This window comes from Papaver somniferum, chromosome 1 (assembly GCF_003573695.1).
Source record: "Papaver somniferum cultivar HN1 chromosome 1, ASM357369v1, whole genome shotgun sequence".
Classification (NCBI taxonomy): Eukaryota; Viridiplantae; Streptophyta; class Magnoliopsida; order Ranunculales; family Papaveraceae; genus Papaver; species Papaver somniferum.
This window is the reverse complement of record NC_039358.1, coordinates 141,485,453-141,508,082: the sequence shown is the minus strand read 5'-3', so window position 1 is coordinate 141,508,082 and position 22,630 is coordinate 141,485,453.

The window sequence follows — 22,630 nt, the reverse complement described above, 5'->3', positions numbered from 1 at the left end:
AAAACCGGTTTGATTCACTCGAATCGATTCATGAACTTTATAACCATGGTTTGCAAAATCATTCCTTAGTTAATATGAATAAGTTTACAAACAATCTTCTTTAGATATAACCAACTTAAGTTCGCGGACTTAAGTTCCCGGAAGGAGTTCTCAAACTCCAGCATATTTTCTCGGGTCGAGAACTTCCGCCAGTTCGCGGACTGAGTTCATGGCTCTTGTTCTGGTTCTCTTGATCAACAAAGTTCGAAAACTTCAGTTCAAGGAAAAAGGACTTATACATATATGTGTTACGACACAATGCTTATATCCATCATTCGTTATATAATCTAAACTCACATTTCAATCATTGAAACATTCTTAGAGGATGTTATTATATAGTTATTATTCACAAACTATGTTTCGTCAAAGTAAGCAATTTTCAAAGTGATTGAAACGTATCATGACTTTTGTCACTAGGTAAAGATGAACTTGGACAAAGCAAAAGCTTACCAACACATATTTTGAGAAATAGATAGGCGAGATAAACTCGGCTCGAAATATCAAATGTGTGTAATCAAAGTCTTTATAGCAAAATGACTTTTGTCTCAAGATAGGAGATACAGTAGATAGACTTTGAGTAATAGATAAGTTCAAGTCTCCACATACCTTTTAGTAGATAAAGTTCCACCAGTTCCTTGAGTAGTTCTTCGTCTTGTATGATGATTTCCATGGAGTTCTTGAGCTCAACTACACTTTCTATCCTAGTCCGAGACTTAGATATAGTAGACTAGAAATCAAGACTTATAGTTTTGATCACTAACATTGACAAACATGCTTGAGATAGCAACGCATTAGAGTTCGACCGAGAAATGCTCTAACAATCTCCCCTTTGTCAATTTTAATGACAAAACTATCAATACATATGGAATACAAAAAATAAATGAATTAACTTTTGTAGTTCCTATTCCACATGCCTAATCTTCAACATTACTCGAAATATTCGTCACTTCCAAGTACTCCAATGATTCCAAAGGTTGTAAGTTCAGCATCATCGTTGTTGAAAATCCGTAGCTATAACAACGAGAAAACAAGAGTTCTCAATCATTGTTATACAGTGTCATAGTATCATTATATAGCATCAAAGTTCAATTGTATCACAACTTCGACAACAATACTATGGTGATATGTATCACTCCCCCTTAGTCAATACTCCATCTCACATGGAAACCACTCCCCCTTACATAATGATCTGAAAACCATATGTATTTGTAGTGTGAACTACATATTAATTCTCCCCCTTTTTGTCAATAAAATTGGCAAAGGTACGAAAACGGGATCCTAATGAAATTTCCAAAAGAGACATTTCATGACCAAAAGAAAGCATATATCATCTTATTTAGATGCAATCATAAAGCCGAAGCTAAATGCATTCATCAAGGAGTTTATAAATATACAAGATAACCCCTATAATACTCCACAACCGCACTCCCCACAAAGATTTGGCAATTAAGCACAAGTTCAATTAAGAACTCTCCCCCATAATATGTAATTCCCGAAGAAACAACAAGAGCGACCTTAATTTCAAAAGAAAAGAAGGATTTATTTGGACATAACAAATTACATACAACTATGAATTTGAATCCAAAATACTCAATTAAATTAACCATAAGAAAACCAATGATTAATTTAATCTGAAATGCTCAATATAAGTGAACTTATGGAGACTCAAAAATGTTAGAGCACTGCTCGGTTGAACCCACTAGGGTTGGTATGTCAAGTTAGTTTTCAATTTTAGTTGCCAAAATGCATTCTTGATTTAGCATACTAGAGATAGTTTCGGACTAGATTAGGTCTAAGAAGTTGAATCGAAGCTATCCTTAAAGGGTGAATATTGAAGATTGAAAGACTACAAGAAGACATCAAAAAGTACTTCATCAACAAAGGTATGTGATTGATTTCATTTGTATTCTTGTTCAATTCTACATTTCCAATCTATCAAGATTAATGCTCACTCCATGGAACAATTCCAATGACGGTATATGTACATTTATGTATATATACTTGAGATTATTTGATTCATGACCTTGGAGAAAATAACCTTTATCCTTATAAAGAATCTCATGTTATAGTGAATGAGCTTATGAATCCAACGAGCCAAGAATCACTCAATTCTGAGTTATAACGATGAAGTTATGATTGATTTATTAAACTAACAATTATAAGTGTTGCTGTGATTGTTACAGTTCGTTAGTAGGAAACAATCCATGGGCTGTTTGCAACAGTTCACGGACTTGGGCCCAATTACGTGACTAAAAGGCATTTTTGGTCAAATTGGTGATGTTTCCTTATCTAGTCAAGATGGCTATTGGTCCAAACATTTTTGATTGCCATATTAAAGTGTTTGTGATTCCTTCCTAATTTAATTTGTGATTTATTCACAAAAATACAATTTTCTAAATTAATTATTTATTTAATTATTTTGGCAAGAGTTGTAACTTAGGAAAGACTCCCTTTTTTAGGAGAGTCTTGAAAAAAGAAAATAGCTTTGCTTAGCTTCCAAGCTATTGTTAATTATAAATAAGGAGTTCGTGAGTTTACACGTTTTTCATCCCTTTGGAAAATTGGCGTAAGCTCTGCAGGTTGTTTTCCACGTCTTCCGTTCTACGTGAACGAGAGTGAGATAAAAGTCTTTGTATTAGGGATCACAAAGCCAAGTTGGATTTAATCTTCGTGATTGATCATACAACTTGTAATCTAGGTTTTTCACCTCTTGTCTATTCTAAGGTTTTCTCTTCTGATATAAAACCATTCAAGAGTTGTTGATCATAAACCCTAGGTTTTGAGTTTCCGATCGTATACCAACACTTGTTAATCGAAATCATAGACTAGAAAGAAAAACTTCTATTGAGGCATCTCGTAAAAATACTTGAGAAGTTTTAAACAAGATATCTCTAGATTTATTCTAGTTGTTCTTGTTGTAGAATTATTAGGGTTTTCTTAACTTGGAAATTGATCTTTGGAATCACCCAAGTTTACTTACGGAAATCATGTTCACGGAAGCATACTGGTTGTAAGTTAAAACCCTAATCTACAAGTTTGTTTTGATATTACTTTTACCTAGTAATTTTTTTTATCAAAATAAACACAAGATTTCCAAAAACTTGATTTACATCTAAAGGGAAATCAAACCGGTGTTTTGTGCAAGCAAAATATCGAATCGTATCAATCGTGTTGTGGTATCTTCTAAAGAGATCCTAGGGTTATACTAGAAGATTTGTGTGAAGAATTTATAAAGAGAATCGTTATTCTGCTAGGAGTTCTACAAGTGCTGAAGAATGTATTACATCTAGTCCGAATAGGTAGTAGGAAATTGGTGTAACAGCTTATATTCAGTGTGTGTTTATTCTGGACTAGGTCCCGGGATTTTTATGCATTTGCAGTTTCCTCGTTAACAAAATCTGGTGTCTGTGTGTTATTTCTTTTCCGCATTTTATTTTACTTATATAATAGAAATATCACAAGTTGTGCGTTAAGATCAATCAGTTCTTGTATCCGTCCTTAGGGTTGTTGAGTGAATTGATTGACACTTGAACATTGGTCTTTGGTACCGTTCAAGTTAATCCTCTTATATTCAATCGGGCTCGCAAATCCCTATTTGCTGATTGCGGATTGAATCAAGAGATAGAGATACAAAACTCTTTGATATACTTTTTATAGATTGAGTCTAACTGTCTAGTTGATTCTCTTGAAAGTATATTGGAGTTTGTCTATTCAGATTTCCAAACGAAATATTGGGTGGTGTTTTTAGACCCCCGCTTTTTCAAAAAATACTTAATTAGATTAATCACAAGAGAACCCATAATTAATCTAATCGGAATACACAACCAAATTAATCACAAAAAGTAATCAATTTAATTGGTCATGCTCGACATAAGAAAACTTACGGAGCAACAACTAAATAACCAAACGAGGATGATTAATTTAGTTGATCATGCTCGACATAAAATACCTCACCGAGCAAAAACTAAGCTAAGAATAACTCAGTTGATTGTGCTCAACATAAGACACTTTATGGAACAATACAGTATATGCACAAAAATTGTAGACCGGAGGTCGACCAAATACTGTGGAATAATCAAGGATTCATTCTATTTTCCATCACCATTTACACAATGACGTACAATAGACATAATCCTTGCAAACAAAATATTTTAACCTATCTTCCATCAACAATTGACATAATAGTCTTATCTTTTGTATTTGTCAACAGTTCATTCCTTCTTTTATCAACACATGCATATCGACATACAAAGGACTTAACTTTTGACAAGGTATGGGACAATCATAGTTCACGGACGTAAACACACATATCCAATAACAAATTGCAATATATAAAACCATAAAGATTAATACTGCAAAAATCATCTTCCAAACAATTTTAGAATTTAAACCAATAAATCTAAAAACATGAAGATGAAAACGTTGGACATTTCTATGTGTAGTCACAATAATGGCTATTCCAAACTCTAGTTATTCTTCTAAACAAAACAAGAAAATAGAAGATTTACTAGGCAAACAAAAGAAAATCGAATTTCATTGAGAACCTCATATCTTTCAATGAATCCATCAAAGAAGGTGCCACTGATTTCCTTTACCCTCTTGACCGTAGATACACCATGTTCGTGAGTTAGAACACCAACTTTACGATCAACAACCCTAGCAAGCTGTCTAGCTTTGACACAATCCATGATGAGTTTCTTTTGATTCTGTATCAGAATATTCTGATTAGCAAGGATTCTGGCCTGACTATCTAGGAGTTGGTTTATTTGCAGTTGAAGATTTGCAAACTCAACCTTTGAATCGTTCTGAAAACGAGATAAATCCTTGACGGAATCATCAATCCAGTAGTTGTGATCCTTTCTTTCAAGCATCTTCTTAAGAACCAACTCTTGAATTGATTCACGTCCTTGAGTATCTTCCTCCATATCAAGATGCACAATCTCTTGAGATTTTGCTGAGTTCTCCATATAATTTTTTGTTAGGGATGGAAAGACACAATATAGGTATATATGTGTGTGTAAACAGGAGAAGGAAACTCTTGTTTTGGAAACCCTATGAACTCACAAGAGGAGGACGCAAACGTTTGAGGACCGGTTAGCACAAAAAAAAAAACATAGACAGAAAATAATATACAACATACTTGAGCATTTCTCAACCATAATCCTTGCCCCTCTCAAGCTAGACACAAGAAGAAGAGTACCTGACATCGGGTGGTAGAGTGAGAGTAATCTCACTATTGAGAAAGGAGTTGTACATATCATCTAACAGCTTGATCTTTGTGTTCTTTTCCTTTCTTTGGTTGACACTCATCCCAGAAGGGTAAGACATAGCTTGTTCAACATATCCGTTAAAAGGCTTTCTCTGAGGACTAAGTCTAGGACCTCTTACAATTGGTTCAAGAGGATCAGAATAGAGAGGAATCCATTTTCTAGAATTAGATTTACCAGAATCATCCTTATAGGCACAATGAATGTGTTCATTGGTGGCACGAGAGTTTATACCATTGAGATAAACTTGTTCCATGTGATGATTTCTAGAATAAAGATCATTTTTATAAGGTTTCTGGTTTTCTATGGGCACGAGATTCACTGCAGAAGTCGACAGACTATTTACTCCGTTGATAGTGGAAAGAAGCAAATTATGAAGATTCGAGATTTGTTTCCTTCTGGCAAGGCAATGGATATCATAGTGATTATTTTTCCCACATAATGTACAGGTTCGTGGAGGAGAAGCAATAACTGGCACCTGTTTTAATTTCATAGCCAATTGAGAGGATTGTAAGTCACGTAAGTCCTTGACACAACCTTCTTCTGGAGAACATTTCTTCATACGCTGTAATTCATGAGAATTATTTGGTAAAAAATAATTTCTCTTTAAGACAGAGTTTTCCTTTTCCAAGGATCTACACTGTTCATGGGCTAGAACAAGAGATGCACCTAGTTTCTCTTTTTCGACACGAAGTTTGTTTAGATCTGATGAATGCGTCTCGATCATCCGTTTTTCTCTAATTGAGTCTTCCTTGACAATATCCTCAAGAAGACTAATATTTTCACGTTGTAGAGTAGTTTCTTGGAGAAGTTATTCAATATTGTTAGAGAATGACTCAATGATGTTATAGAGTTCACGTTCTCGATCAAGAGATTTTTCAAATTCATCAATAAGTTGAGCATGATCCTGAAAATCAATAGCCTCAGTGGAATTTTTTGAGATTCTGGTGAGCTCCATTTCAGCTTTTATCATAGTGTCACATGCTTCATGGGAGGGAGAGATATCAACATCTGATGGAACAATTTTTCTACCTCGGGATTCCGAAGAATCAGCTAAGGAGTAATCCTTTGAGGTATTTCCAAGACACTTGGCATAATCAAAAGCTTTAGGAGACATCTTGGTATGCGTAAACGCTAGAGAAGAGATTATGTCCTCAGACTCAGATTGCCACAAACACAGACTTGTAAGGTCTTTAAACGTGTTTGCCTGCTCTGATACCAATTGAAAAAGCGGGGGTACAACAACCTCACCCAATATTTCGATTAGCAATCTGTATGGACAATCTCTAATATACTTTCAAGAGAATCAACTATACTCAGTCTTAATAAAGTATATCAAAGAGTTATATCTCTCTTTCTTGATTCAATTCTTTCTCAAGCAAATAGAAATCTGCGAGTCTAATTGAATACAAGAGAAATCACTTGAACGGTACCAAAGACCAATGTTCAAGTATCAATCAATTTCAATCAACAACCAAAGGTCGGATTTTCAATTGATTGATTCTAACGCACGACCTGTGATATTTCAATTATATAACAAAATATAATGCGGAATAGAAATAACACAGACACCAGAATTTTGTTAACGAGGAAACTGCAAATGCAGAAAAACCCCGAGACTTAGTCCAGATTGAACACACATTGTATTAAGCCGCTACAGACACTGGCCTACTAAAAACTAACTTCGGTCTGGACTGTAGTTGAACCCCAATCAATCTCACACTGATCCAAGGTACAATTATGCTCCTACGTCTCTGATCCCAGCAGGATACTATGCACTTGATTCGCTTATCTGATCTCACCCACAACTAAGATTTGCTACGACCCAAATTCGAAGACTTTAATAAACAAATCTGTATCACACAGAAAAGTCTACATCAGTAGATAAATCTGTCTCCCACAGAAATACCTACAAGTTTTGTTCCATATTTTGATAAATCAAGGTGAACAGGAACCAATTGATAAACCGGACTTATATTCCCGAAGAACAACCTAGTATCATCAATCACCTCACAATAATATTAATCGACGTGGCGAAAGAAGATATTGTGGAATCAGAAACGATGAGACGAAGATGTTTGTGATTACTTTTCTATCTTGCCTATCGGAGATATAAATCTCAAGTCAATCGTTACGATTGTACTCAAAACGATAGAAGATGTAAGATCAGATCACACAACTACGAGAAAGTAGTATCGGTCTGGATTCACAATCCCAATGAAGTCTTTAAGTCGTTAACCTGGTTTTTAAGAAGAAACCTAAGGTTAAAGGAGAATCGACTCTAGATAATACAACTAGTATCACACAGGAGGTGTGGGAATTAGGTTTCCCAGTTGCTAGAGTTCTCCCTTATATAGTCTTTCAAATCAGGGTTTGCACTCAATGTTAGCTTGGTAACAAAGCATTCAACATTCACCCTTAGATGAAAACCTGATTTGATTCAAGCTAATATCTTTCAACCGTTGGATATAAAACTTAGCTTGTTATACACAAATAAAATGCACGATTTTAGGTTTGTGTAACCGTACCCAAACATGTACATTTGTTGGTTCAACAATAGTTAACCAAATGGTTAGCCATATGAGCAATGTCATATCAACCATATTCTTCTTCACCATAACTAGTTCAAATGACTCAATTGAACTAGTTAGAGAATTGTTCAATTGCAAGGAAATCTTATGTAACTACACAAGACACAATCAAAGCAAAAACGATTTGATTCACTCGAATCGGTTCATGAACTTTATAGCCACGGTTTGCATTTAGCATTCCTTAGTTAATATGAATAAGTGTGAACAATCGTTTTTAGATATAACCAACTTAAGTTCGCGGACTTAAGTTCCCGGAAGGAGTTCTCAAACTCCATCAGATTTTCTCGGGTCGAGAACTTCCGCCAGTTCGCGGACTGAGTTCATGGCTCTTGTTCCGGTTATGTTGATCAACAAAGTTCGTAAACTTCGGTTCAAGGAAAAATGACTTATACATATATGTGTTACCACACAATGCTTATATCTATCATTGGTTATATAATCTAAACTCTTATTTCAATCATTGAAACATTCTTAGAGGACGTTATTATATAGTTGTTATTCACAAACTATTTTTCGTCAAAGTAAGCAATTTTCAAAGTGATTGAAACGTATCATGACTTTCGTCACTAGGTAAAGATGAACTTGGCCAAAGCAAAAGCTTACCAACACATATTTCGAGAAATAGATAGGCGAGATAAACTCGGCTCGAAATAGCAAATGTGTATAACCAAAGTCTATATAGCAAAACGACTTTTGTCTCAAGATAGGATATATAGTAGATAGACTTTTGAGTGATAGATAAGTTCAAGTCTCCATATACCTTTTAGTCGATGAAGTTCCACCAGTTCCTTGAGTAGTTCTTCGTCTTGTATGATGATTGCCATGGAGTTCTTGAGCTCAACTACACTTTCTATCCTAGTCCGAGACTTAGCTATAGTAGACTAGAAATCAAGACTTGTAGTTTTGATCACTAACATTGACAAACATGCTTGAGATAGCAACGCATGCGAGTTCGACCGAGCATTGATCTAACAAGATAGTTGAAGCATCATATTCGTTCTGAGGGGTGTATAGTCAGGGAACAACGAACGGCGTGACGCCCTAAAGGCGTTAAGCTCTATAACAAACAATTATGTCTAAAGAACCGCCTGATTATATACACGGTCTCTCTAACAAACATTATGTCTAGGGAAAAACGAGTAGCGTGACGTCCTAAAGGCGTTAAGATCTCTAACAAACATTATGTCTAGGGAACCGCCTAATCATTAAGGTTCTACATAGAGGTGATGATAAAATGTGTGAAGCATCGAATGCTCAGCCGGGGAGGCCTTTCGAGAAACATTTTCATCATAACTCTGAGAGGAACACTCACTCAGTCAGATATCTTGAAACGGTTCACGGATCATAAAACATGAATCGTCACATGCATTCCTGAAGCCGGGTCAGAAACATGCATTATCATGATTTTACGATTTTAGACCTTATCGAAATCCACCATCTACATTAAGTCCCCTGCTTAGTGAGGGACAGTCATGTTCCACACTATGCACTGGATGGTGATTTTCCAGTAGACGAGATAAGTAATCGAACTTAGTCGTACAAAGGAATTTTCAGAATATCTGATTTGCTCCAATGATGTCATGTATGAGCAAATGCCCAGATAAGGACCCTGTTAGTATGATAGAGTGACATCTCATGGGTACAGAGAGACGAGGTACTGCTGGTTGGTCGGTCAGATGTCCAGTTTTGGTCGGTTTAGTGTTTACAGGCCCGACGCAAAAAAGGAAATCCTTGTAGGTTTTGGAAATAAAATTGATATAAAAGGGAAGGGACCCTAAAAAAATAAATTATTTCTCTTTGATCGACCGACCAACTCTTCCCTCCCTCACCTTCTCACGCCCAAGCAACAGGAGAGGAAAAGATTTTTCGCCAGAGCCGACCGTCGTCGTCACCGTCCGACGGAGTTCCAGCCAACTCCGACCAGTTTAGGTAAGCGATTTTTTTTGTTGTTCGTTCATGGGTTGTTCTCAAAACAAAATTTCATAAATATACGTGCATGTGTAGGTTTTATGAAAAAATTGTTTTTAGCAAACAGACGTCCGCCCGTCCGTCGGTTTAGGAAACAAACGATAATCCTTAAAGAGATGTGCATATATTTTTGAATAAACATGATCTAGTTGCAGTAAAGAAAATTTTGTCTATGAGTTTTCATGAAAACAAAATTTTATTTTGAGCATGAGGACCTTTATAAAACTAGAAAAGACCCATTTTGATAGACGAATGCTCGTTCGAGTGGAAAAAAAAATTGTACGTGAGTTATTCAAAAAAAATAAAATTATTTATGTGAGTTATTCACTCACGTCTAAAATTGTTTTTTTTTAAAACTCGTGAGTTATTAAACTCACGTAAAGAATTTTTAGTTCACGCAAAAAAATTTTTTTTTTTAAGAATGAGTTACTGTGATTAAAATTTTGGCAAAACCAAATTTTGATTTTGAGCAATTGTTGAAAGCAAACAAATGTTTGTGAAGAAATAATGTTTTATGTAAATTTTCTTGATTTAATAGTGTATGCTCACATGGTAGAAAATCAGTGAATGTTGACATGGTGAAGATTGTGTAATCGTTCATACGGTGAAAATTATGTGAATCGTTCACATGATGGAAATTTCGTGAATTGTTCGCAGTTTTATGAAAATCAAGTTATGATTTTGAATGATGAGGTTTTTTGTTCGTCTTTGCAGGTTTAAAGAAGCGAACAAACTCTCAAAATTCTCGTGTTATAGTCACTACAGCCAGTGAAACTGTAAACAGATAAGAGTTAAATTGTTACCGTTTTTTGTAGACGCGCACTTTCATTCCATGATCCATTGTTTTGTTGAATGATGTGCTGAAGTAGAAATGTTATGCATCTGTCACAGCCACCTTGCAAGAATGACTGACTCCAAAGATGACACTTCCAAAAATGATGTTCCAGAGATGACATCTCCACGGATGCAACTTCAAGGGACGATTCTTTTGGAACTTCTATTGATGATAAAGAAGAAAAATCGGCAACTGGAACAAAGAATATTCCCAATACTGACGACGATTTCTTCGTGGTTCAATATAGGTCTGAAAAACGTCTCTCAGGTTCCTCGTTTCGTATTCTCATAGATCCCATGGATATTGTTCAGAGAAAATTGGTGTCTCCTCGAGCGACTGTTCGATTTTGTCTACAGGGAAAACATTATGCTGGTTCGCACATAGACTTTAAGCTTTCTCTAAAACCTTTAACATACTTCTCCGGATGGGCAAGACATATATTGGGTTATAGTCATGTGAGAACCATGTTGAATCATGCACAGGTGACACGATCTATTCAAGCAGCCGGAGATTTATCGGTTTACCATGATCTGAGAGGTAAAGTAGCTTTGCTCTCTCGCTGGTGTGTTCCTACTCATAATTTCATATACAGGTGGGGAGAATTTACCATCACTTTAGAGGATGTCGTTGCTTTATTGCATCTTACTGTCACGGGTAATTTCTCTGCATCACTTTCAACAGATGAGAATGTAATATCTGATGCCTTGACAGCTACAATGCATGATATTAACAAATTATCCAGCAAATCTTGTTATGCTCAATGGTTGAAGCACTGGTGGCCGAGAGATGAAACTCCTGAAAGACCCGTGGATGACATATTGAACATTGCTGCTTTCTTGTGCATGTGGTTATCCAGAGATGTATTTGAAGATAATGGAAACTTGCTGAAGCCCTTCGTGATTCCTTTTTCCATTAAGATAGCTCAAGGTGAGAAACTTCCCATTTGTAGTCTGTTCATGGGTTAACTATTCTCCAATTTAGATTCCTTGGTCGTGGATTCCAGTGTTTCCAATGGTTTTCTGAAAGTTGAAACAGATGTTAATACAATGTTTCTACAAGCTTTATTGTGGGAGCGCTTCAAGAATTATGCACCAATTCCTCGTAGCATCTTTCCAGAGCCGAATGTTGATACTCATTATGTACTTTCTGAGAAGGATAATGCCAGGATTATGCACTGGTCTACTAAGAAGCCTCGACACAAGACACGCCTCACCAGTATCTTAGACATTGAATCTGAGTTTAATTTTCGTCCTTGGGTGTCAATTCCTCCTTTTGTATCACAGTTGATCAGTTTCAACAAGGATGAAGAGAATGTTATTCTAAAATCTGGTGCAGATCTGAGTGACAGTGAGAGATCCTTCGTACTGAGTTGTACCCCTGGTTATTTAGTATCAGTAATACATTGGAAATTGCTGGTGGGGGAATATAACATTCATAGAGCAGCTCGACAATAGGTCTTGATCAATGTGTCCCAGATGTTCGGAAAGAAAAACCATCGGTCGATCAACTTAAAGCTTCTTTAGATTGCACACATTTGAGTGGACGTGAATATTTGTACCCTTGCTCTAACCGGGTCGCCTATGCAACTCCAGGTTATGTAACTTTATGGAATCAACAACTTGATCGTTTATATAACTTTGTAATGGCTGTTCAAACTCCGGTACAAGATCCTCCTTCTGTTGAGATGGTTTATGAGCGACCGAGGTTGAAGTACCCTTCCAGTGGTGATAAACGAAAAGTACTTCCAGGATGTTCACAAGTAAGTATTATTTTTATGACTTTTGTAGAGACGTAATAATCTCCTCTTAATTATTTCGTTAATTTTACCACAGGATGGTCATGTAGTGAGAGCTCAGATTGATATAGACTTCACAGAAATTGAAGAAAGTCCCAGAGGCGGAGACCCAGGAGTAGGAGTTACAGGATGCTACCAAATAGTGTGCAGTCCCCACCCGCTTCTTTGGTAAGTTGTTAGCGCTTCTTTTATTGACTTTTTCTTATCCGTGCAATTAGGATCATAAACAAATATTTGTTAATCTCAGAATTTTGCTCCATTGATCATTGACGGTCTTCAATTTTCTCATGGGAAAACAATTCAGGGATCCAACACTGAAGAAGCCGTGTAAGGGATTGTGGCATTTCCTTGAATGAAATAATAATATTTGGTGTTGATGTTACAGGTTGAGATTATCGCGGAAAAAAAATACTGATGATGCGCATTCTTCCTTGAGGAATGAGGAGACGGAGAACCTTCAAAACCCAGAACGAATGGAGATAATAATGTTTCTAATGGTGGTTTCGACAATATCAATCCTTCGAATGTCTTAGAAACCCTTCAAGTAAGTGTTCTTCATGTACTCTTTTCATAGAAGTATGAAATTACTGATTTGTGTATGCATAGATGAGAACCCATGCGAATAAATGAGAAGTTATGCCGAAATACGTCACCAGAAAATTCAGAATTCATTCTTTCAGAAAAAACGTTGTAGAATCTTCGTCCGATGTCGGATTTTTGCGATTTACCCATGTTTTTTCATGCCCAAGAAATTTCCAAGCTTTGTAAAATAAGTTTTTTGAGTTTTAAGCATGTTTAGGGGCCGAAATAGGCGAAACAGTAAACTTTCAGGAGACTTCCAGAAATTTTCAGCTGGCATGTAGTCCAATGTTTCGGCCACATCTCTTTGCTCGTTTATCCAATTGTTATGAATTTTGATATGTTGTAGAGAACATTCGTATGAAGAGAATGGTATATGACTCAACCTTATATTCCTTACCAATTGCTCCTAGTTTGTCAACTTATATAGGGCAGTGTAAAATCTCCTCAGACGAGCTTGTTGTAAAACATGTTATTATGACTTTCACACTATTTGCTCATGTCTTGGATGCATAGTAAAGAACTTAGATAGTGTTAGTTCACTTACATGCTGGATTTTACGATTGCATTTGGTTTCCATGCTTGAATCTTTATAATCTCATGTAATCTTCGTGTTAGGTACTAAATGCCGAAGTTGAAAATAATGGAACCAATGATGATGACTTGAAAAATATGGTGAATCAAAATGGTGATGTTACCATATCCGCACCTCAATTCCATGAGAATGTTTCTACTGAAGTTGTCAAAGAGAACAAAGCTCAAATCACTATTACTACAGGGGTAGAAGAAACCGGGCCCATAATGGAAGATATTGCTCCAACAATAGAAGAAATTGTTCCTACGACTGCTGAAGTTTCTCCAATGATAGAGACGCATATGATTGTGCATAAATATTCCACTGCAGGGATTGCTTTCACTCCCCCATTTGGTGAGCTACTCCCGTATCATGAGCTAGTTAGTGGATTTAGCGTTCCTATTGCATATGTCGGCATGTATGAAGAGATATGGATGAGATATGGTCACATCGTTGTCACCACATACCTAAAAATAAGTTATTATTTTTATACCAAGGAAGTAGGAGACATCTTGCGCGTCATAGACGATATACGAACCAGAGCTAGAAGTACTGTCACTCCAGATGTACTCTTTGATTGGGAGTACAGCCTGAAGAATTCTGAGGAACTGGGTTTCAATGTGGGATGGCTTCGTGAAAGAATTGAATCCATTAAGGAATCAGTCAAGAAAAATGTTCCTCTGACCAGTGATGCCGTGATGAAGAAGGATGCCGAAAAGCTAGAGCTGGAGAAGGCGGCTTTGCAAGTCTTGAAGAACGCAGAGGAGCAGAAATATTTCTTTGCTGATTTCCTTTAGTTTTCCTTCCATAATCTCTTGAACCTTGAACTTATGAGAGATGTGAGGTTTTTATTTTGGTTTTTATTTTTGATTGGTTTTGGATAAAAAGAACTTTGATAAATTACTGAATTCAAATACTGGATGCAAGTATTGCAAACATTTTGGAGGAATTGAAAATACAGATGAAAGAAAATCTTAAAATGCATTAGGTGTCACGAGCGTTCGTTCGTGCCTTGAACATGTGACACCCAAAACGCTGAATGTCTCAGGCGTCAAAGGCTTTGAGCCAATTCTCTTGTATCACTGGCACACTCGTCTTGCCCTTCATATCAGCTAGCTTGTAGTATCCTCCAGCCATGGACTTGGTGATCATAAAAGGTCCTTCCCAGTTACAATTTCTTGTAGAATGGAGATCGCGTTTAGTTGCCTTAAGAACTAAATCCCCTTCATGAAATTTGTTAGGCTTGATCATTCGTGCCCTGAATATTTTATATTGGTTTGGAATTCCAGTGGGATTCCATGTTGGTGGAGCTTTCCAATCTTGTGGCACATGTGGACACTTGTGCAAGGGAGAATATTCAGGATACTACTTGTGGTGCTCAGTCATTATCCCAGCAATGACTGTATCAGTGAGACGTTTGATCCAGAGATGCTCTGCGTCCAACCACTTGGTGAAATATTGCTGAGGTGAGATTATCCATTCATAGCATTTTGTAATAACTAAGTCGTTGGTGGAGTGAAGCCCTCGGATCAGAGCAGCATATTTGAAAATTGACAGTATGGACGCATGAGGGGGAATAAGACTTGCCTGAGTGCGGAACCTTTTGATGAAAGCATGGGAATTTTCTTCAGGTTTTTGTTTTAGCTCCATCAAGGCTTTGACTTCCTCCAGATGCTCGAACGATGGAGTATCCTCTATTTCTTCTGAATCAGAGCTTTCTTCAACAGAGAAATGTGCAATTGAAGGTGTTGGAGTTACCTTTTCAGCATGAATCCACATACATCCGAGGATCATATCATATCCTGGGTATTCCCTAATTATGTGAAATTTGGTTTCCCCCCAGGTTGAACCAGTTTTCATTTTGAGAATGTTGTAACCATACGCATCTTTGGAGATTCCTTCGTGATCTCTGACTGAAACAGGAGCATGGGTGGCTTCTTGTTGAGTGATGCCTGCAGCCCTGAGAGTCTTCAACGGGATAATATTTATAACTGTGCCAACATCGGCCAGCGCTCTCCTGAATTCATTTCCTTTGAGATTGATTGTGGTGAGAAGTCCCCAGTAATACATCTCTTTGTCAGTGACTGGAGGTTCAGGGGGCGCTTCTGGAATGGACAGACGTTTCCTAGACACTATATGGTCCAAAGCCGCGAACATGTACTTCCTTTGAGCATTTGAAAGATAAAGCAATTCGCAGATGTGCTCGATCAATGACTGGACTGCTTCTTTGACTGGTTGCTCAGAGAGTGTGAAGGTTCTAACTGGGAGAGGATTCTTGTGTACTCCTTCAGTCCCCGGTTCTCCTGAGTCAGCCTTTTCTTTGAATATGCATTTCAAAGTTCTGCAATCACTTGTCAGATGACTGACATACCTATGAAAGCGGCAGTAGCGTGGATTCTCCATTTCCTCCTCTGTCGGCTCTCTCCTGACGGGAGGTAGTTTGATCGCACCGTCTTGAATCCAGACTTCCAATAAATCGATCGCATCTTCAATGTGAAAAGGAAAGTCTGGTTCTTCCTGGTCATTTTGTTGACGCTGAGCCGGTGCCTGTGCATTTCTGGCCTAGTTGTCCTTCATTGGTGCTTTTGTAGGATGAGACGTTGGAGGAGCATTCTTATGCTGTTGTGCTTCGGCTTTCCTCTTGCTTCCTTCAGCAAAATTCATGGAAGGTTGGAGATTATACTGCTTGTTGATCAGGCGCCTGGAACTTCCTTGTATTTCTCGTGGTTCCTCGGCTTTCATAGTTCTTGTTCTTTCCAGTAAAGCCGGAGCAGTAGTTGTTGATCGCTTGGCTGCTTCATGGAGTTCCGAGAAAGTCTGGAACCGGAGATTTTCTAGCAAGGCTCTGTAGACTGGGATCATCCCGTTGATGCACAAGTCCACCAGTTGTTGTTCAGTGACATTAGGTTCGTGGCAATCCAAAGCTTGGACTCTGAACCTCTTTACGTAGTCGTTCGGATGATTGCTGCTCTTCTGATCCATTCTTCCTAACTCATAGAGAGTAATCTGCTCTGAGATGAAGAAGTATTTCCTGTAGAAAGCATTAACCATTTCTCCCCAACTAGCGATGCTCCCAGGTGCAATGTTGTGGTACCAGGTGTATGCTCGGCCTGTCAGAGATTTCGAGAACTCCTTGAAACGGACAACATGGTTGTGTTCGTACTCACCTAGTACCTCTAGGAATCTAGAGACATGTTCTCAAGCATTCTCTGTTCCATTGTACAATGTGAACGTTGGATAGGTGTACTCCTTCGGGAGAGGAATTCTTTGTGTAGCAGCAGGATATGAAAGTTAATGACGGTGCACAGATGATGTTTTGTCTTTTCCTCGACCCTCCATGAAGCTTTCAAGGTCCTCACGAGTGATGAAGCCTGCATGTTCCTTTATTGGTGGGTTATCTTCATCCCTGTGTACTTCATCATCATCTACTACATGGATCGGAGTGAGTGCAAGATCAGCAGCCGAAGATGTTTATTTGGATTTTCCCTTCTCCTGAGTTTTCTCTGACATCTTGTCAGTGATAGTTTTGAGATAATTGCACAACTCTTTCTGAGTGGTAGCCATGTCAATCTGATTTTTTGCGAGAGTCTCTTGCACCTTCATGAGATCGGCTATGGTAGGTGGATTTTCTCTGATTTCTTCGGGAGACCGGCCGAAGAGAGGATTGCTTCCGATGTTGGTTTGAGGAGGTGTGTTATCACTAGCACCGTTGTTGGAAGCGGGAATAGTTTCTGGAGTACCACCACTATTGCTAGTGCTATCATTGTTTCTGTTAGGATTTGTAACTGAACCTGACCTAAAATCAACCATTTTGTGAAAATTTGAGATTGCAACCGAAAGAATGATCTCCCACTGTGGTCGCCAATTTTTAGATGGGGAAAAACGATTTGCTGTTTTTTTAAGGAATGGAGAGACGACTATGTGGACGGAGGATCCTCAACCGAGCAAACTGCCTATCCTCAAACAGATGCACTGCACGGGAGTGCTTTGAGTTTGAGAGATCAATCTGTAGGACTCCGGCCTAAACTAAAACAATGGTCGTTCCAGAGTCATTTCGGTCGCAAAGAGGGAAGAAGGTTGATCTGTAGGAGGGAAGCTGAGAAGTGTGTGAGATCAATGATGATCAAGGATTGTGAATGTCTTTAAGGTTTCTACAAGTTTTCTGTGAACTGTTGAGTTCGAATAAATTTTGGTTGATTGATTGAATTCTTGAGAGTGATTGCTCGGATCAGAATTCTTCTGTTGTTCAATCGTGGATTCAGAGACTTATTATATCCAAGGAATGTAAACGCATTGATCCCCAGTAAGTGTGATGGTTGTTCGAGCGAAAGAGTGGGAAAGTGAGAAATCGTGGTTGCACCAGTTCCTCGTACGTGAGAGGGTTGGTTGATTGTACACCCATTACTTTGCTAACTCCCTCAACTTCTTGCACGACTTACTCACATTTCTCATCGTGGATGAACACACATGTTGTAGGCCACCAAACCAAAACCCTAATTAATATCCCCCATCTGACGTGATTGATATCTCACGAACGTGGAGTCTGTAAAGCAGACGTGTATTTGATTAGTCAGTCGTTGACTTGATTAGACGATGGGTCTAAGTATTGTTCGGTCGAGTATGATTGTTGAATGCTCTAGGATTCATGAATTGAACATGTCTGCTAGGACGTATAGTTATCGAGTGAATGATGTTGATAGTTGAATCAACATAACGAATATTGATAGTTTGAGAAAATATTGCGCGTCTGAGAAAATATTGCTCATTCAATGAATTGTTGAATATTGACAGTTGAATCAATATTCGACGGTAAATTACTGAATATTGATAGTTGGATCAATATTCGAGCAACTGCGCCAGTTTCTCTCAATTCGATAAATTACTGAATATTGATAGTTGAATCAATATTCGAGCAACTGAGCAAGTATTGCTCATTCGATGAATTATTGGTAACGTGACCCAATAAAATATTAATTAAAAAATATTGGTAGCCTTAATCCAAATGTTGATCAATCATACTCTACCGAACAATATTAATTATTAGTGGATTTGTTCAGCAATAAAATATTAATTAAAATATTGCTGGATCAGCATAAATTTATTAGTGTTTGAAATTTCTCAGAATTATGATTTGCAGAGCATTTGTTCGAAACCCTAATTTTGATCAATTTTTCGTCAATTGATGATTTCTTGAAAATAGGCCACTGAGTGAAGGAGTGATTGGCCACATGGGATGATGGACGACCATGTAGCGCCCAAGTGCTCGAGTGAGCATGCACCAAAGTCCTTTATTGACCGGTTGGTGAAAGAATGATGAAATGCTGGTTTAATCATTTATTAAAATAGTGCTCGTGTGAGCGTTAGGTAGTAAAACCTAATTATGGAGAGATGAAGGACCGACCAAGAGGGACCAAGAGGGCATGGGACCGGCCCTTGGTGGTCGTGGGACCGAATGACGGTCGTTTGAGCGAGTCCAAAGTTTGTTGGAGGGAGTTTGGATCCAATATGAGCGATTGTTAGCAAATTAGGTCGAAATTGTGAAAATGTGTGGGACCGGCTCCTTGAAAGCCTTAGGGACGGCCTTGGTCGGCAAGGTAGCATTTCCGTGTCACCATGATGTCCGTGTCTCAGTCCTGAGAGTTTTGGTATTTTCTGGTGTGCGTTTGAGTAGTATTTTGGATTTTCAGAAGAGTTTTGATCTTGACTGAAACTCTCAATTTTGCTCGAATGAGCAAGCAGAAAATTTGCTCATGCGACTGATATTTTGAGAATATTAAAATAATGATATTTTAATTTTTGACTTGAGAAGCCTAGTCGGTCGAGTGACCATTTGACTTTTTGGCTTTTTCATGGTTTGAGCAATATTTGAGAAAATACTGAAAAACTAGGGTTTTCACTCAAACGATGGAGTTCCATGAGATGATGGAAATAATAATAATATGAGAAAATAAGGGATTGTAAGGTGCGGGACCGGCCACGTCTAGGGCATGGTCGGCCGACTAGGTGGTCCGGTCCCGTGACACCTTTCCCTATTTTGTTCGATGAAAGTATGGAAAATCTAAGAGTTTCGCTCAAACGAGGGAGTTTCGGTCAAATGAGGGAGTTCGCTCAAATGAAGGAGTCTCCATGAGATGAGGTAAATAAATTAAATTAAATTAAAATAATGGAAGAGGAGACCGGCCACTGCAGCATGGCCAGCCGGCCGGTGGGCCAGATCCCACGCCTCTTGCTTATTTTATTTATATTATTTGGTGAGTTGTTGATATTTTTCGCTGTGACTTCTTCCATCCGCATTATCAGGATCTCAAAATCAATATTTGTTATTTGGTTACAGGACTTTGCTCCGTCTAGTATTGACGGTCTTCGATTCTCTGCTGCTGGGCAGACGACTTCTGATTTGAGCGTTGAAGAAGAAGTCGCCGTGAGTAATTTCCTTTACCATCGGACATAACAGTTTCATGTAAAGATGCTAATTACTTGATAATATGTCCAGGAGGATGTCATCATGGAGGCTGAAAGTGATGATGTTCGACCTTCCTCTGAGAATATATATAAAGGCGCTTCCAAAAATTCGGAGCCAAATAGAAGTAATGAACCCCTTGTCGTTAATACGGACGATCATAATTCCTCGAGTACTTCGGAGACCTCCAAAGTAAGTATATACCCTGTACCCTCTTCATAGAAGTATGAAAGTTCTGATTTGTGAATGAATGAATGAGAATCTATGTGTATATATGAAAAAACTTGGTCGAACTTCGTCGTCAGAAAATTCAGAACCCAGGTTTTTACCAAAAACGCCGTAAAATCTTCATCTGGAATCGGATATTCAATATCTGCATATGTATCCTCAAGCCTAGGAAATTTCCAAGATTCTGCACAGAATATTTTTAAGTTTTGAGCACGTTTAGGGCCTGAAAAATACAAAATAGTAAACTTCCAGGAGATTTTCAGAACTTTTTCAGATTGCATGTTGCCCGATGTTTTGACCACAGCTCCTAGCTCGTTCGCCCAATTGCCATGAAATTTTGACATTTTGTAGAGGACTTACATAAGAATATAATGGTATATTTCCCAACTCTAGACTCCATACCAATTGCTCCCAGTTCGTCATTGAACACAGGGCAGTGTAATATTTCTTCAGCTGAGTTTCTTTGAAAACGTGTATCATGACTTTGATGCTACTTGTACACGTATTAGATGCATGATAAGGAACTTAGATGATGTTAGTTCACTTAATTTCTTAATTTTATAATCGTATTGGATTTCCATCCTTGAATCATTCTAATCCCATGTAATCTTCGCATTAGGTGCCGAATAACGAAGTTGGGAATTATGAATCCAGTAATGATGGTTTGGGCAATCCAGAAGTTGTCGGTGACAAGACTTCCATATATGTGTTTCAAGATGATGAAGCGCTGGTCGTTGATGCCGTGGAGGTAGAAGAAAATCTAATTGTGCCTCAGACGGTGGAACCCGAACCCGAAATAGCGGAAGCTACGTCTTCTGAAATTGTCTCTATGATCACCGATGCTGCTCCAACTGTTGAGAACCAGATGATAGTGCATGAGTATCCGACTGCATGGATTTCTTTTGATCCTCAATTTGGTGAGTTACTCCCGTATCACCAGCTTGTTGGAGGATTTAGCATTCCTATCGGATATGCTGCTATGTACAAGGAACTGTGGGAAATGTATGGACACATTGTTGTCACTCGGGATCCAGAACGCAGTTATTTTCTGACGAAACAAGTGGAGGCTATCTTGCGTGTCATAGATGATATCCGGATTACTGCCAGAAATGTTGTTACTCAAAATGTACTCTTTGATTGGGAATACAACTTGAAGAATGTTGAAGATCTTTGCTTCAATCTGAAGTGGCTCCGTCAAAGACTTGAAGTTATCAGGAAAGCAGTAAAGGGAGATGTTCCCTTCCCTACCAGTGATGCCGTGTTGAAGAAGATGAATGAAGTTGCTGATCTAACCAAGAAGCTGGAGGTGGAAAAGGCGGCTCTGAAAGTCTTGGAGGAGGCAGAGGAGCATAAATCTTTCTTCGATGGTTTTCTTTAGTTTCTTTTCCATAATCCCATGAATTTCTGAACTTCTGTGAGAGATATGAGATCTATTTGGGTTTTGATTTTTGATAGGTGTTGAGTCTATGACTAAGAATTTTCTTTTAACTTTGATAGAGATTTTATTTTAAGTAAAGTGAACTGAATTTTTGATAAATTGCTGAATTCAAATACTGATTGCAAGTATTGCAAACGTTTTGGAGGAACTGAAATACAACGAAAGAAAATCCTAAATGCCAAATCCATACATGATGAGTGCTCAAACGCCCAGTACCTCAAATGTCAAATAATTTTAGACAAATGCCTTAAGCCAATTCTCGTGAATTACTGGCAGGGTTCTGCCATCTGTGTTGATCAACTTGTAGTATCCTCCAGTTATGGACTTAGCAACCATAAATGGTCCTTCCCAATTGGAGCTCCTTGCAGAATGAAAATCTCGTTTGGTTGCCTTGAGAACCAAATTTCCCTCCTTGAATTTGTTCGGCTTTGTAATTTGTGCCTTGAATATCCTGGGCTGATTCCATGGTTGTGGCACATACGGACACTCGTGTAAAGGAGAGTATCCAGCATACTGTCTGTCGTGTTTAGCCAGGTCTTCAGCAATAAACCTTCTGATAGAATGATCAACATTAAGATGCGCTGGATCCAACCATTGGGTATAATATTGCCGAGGTGAAGTTATCCATTTGTAACTATTGGTAATTGCTGAATTATTCATGGGGAGAAGTCCCTGGGTCAAAGTAGCATATTTGAACATTGGTAATATTGGAGCATGGAGAGGAATAAGACTTGCCTGAACTTGAAACCTTTTGACAAAGGTATGTGGACTTTCTACAGGTTCTTGTGTAAGTCCCATCAATGTTTTATCCTCCTGCAGATGCTCAAATGGTGGGGCATCCTCTGCGTCCTCTGAC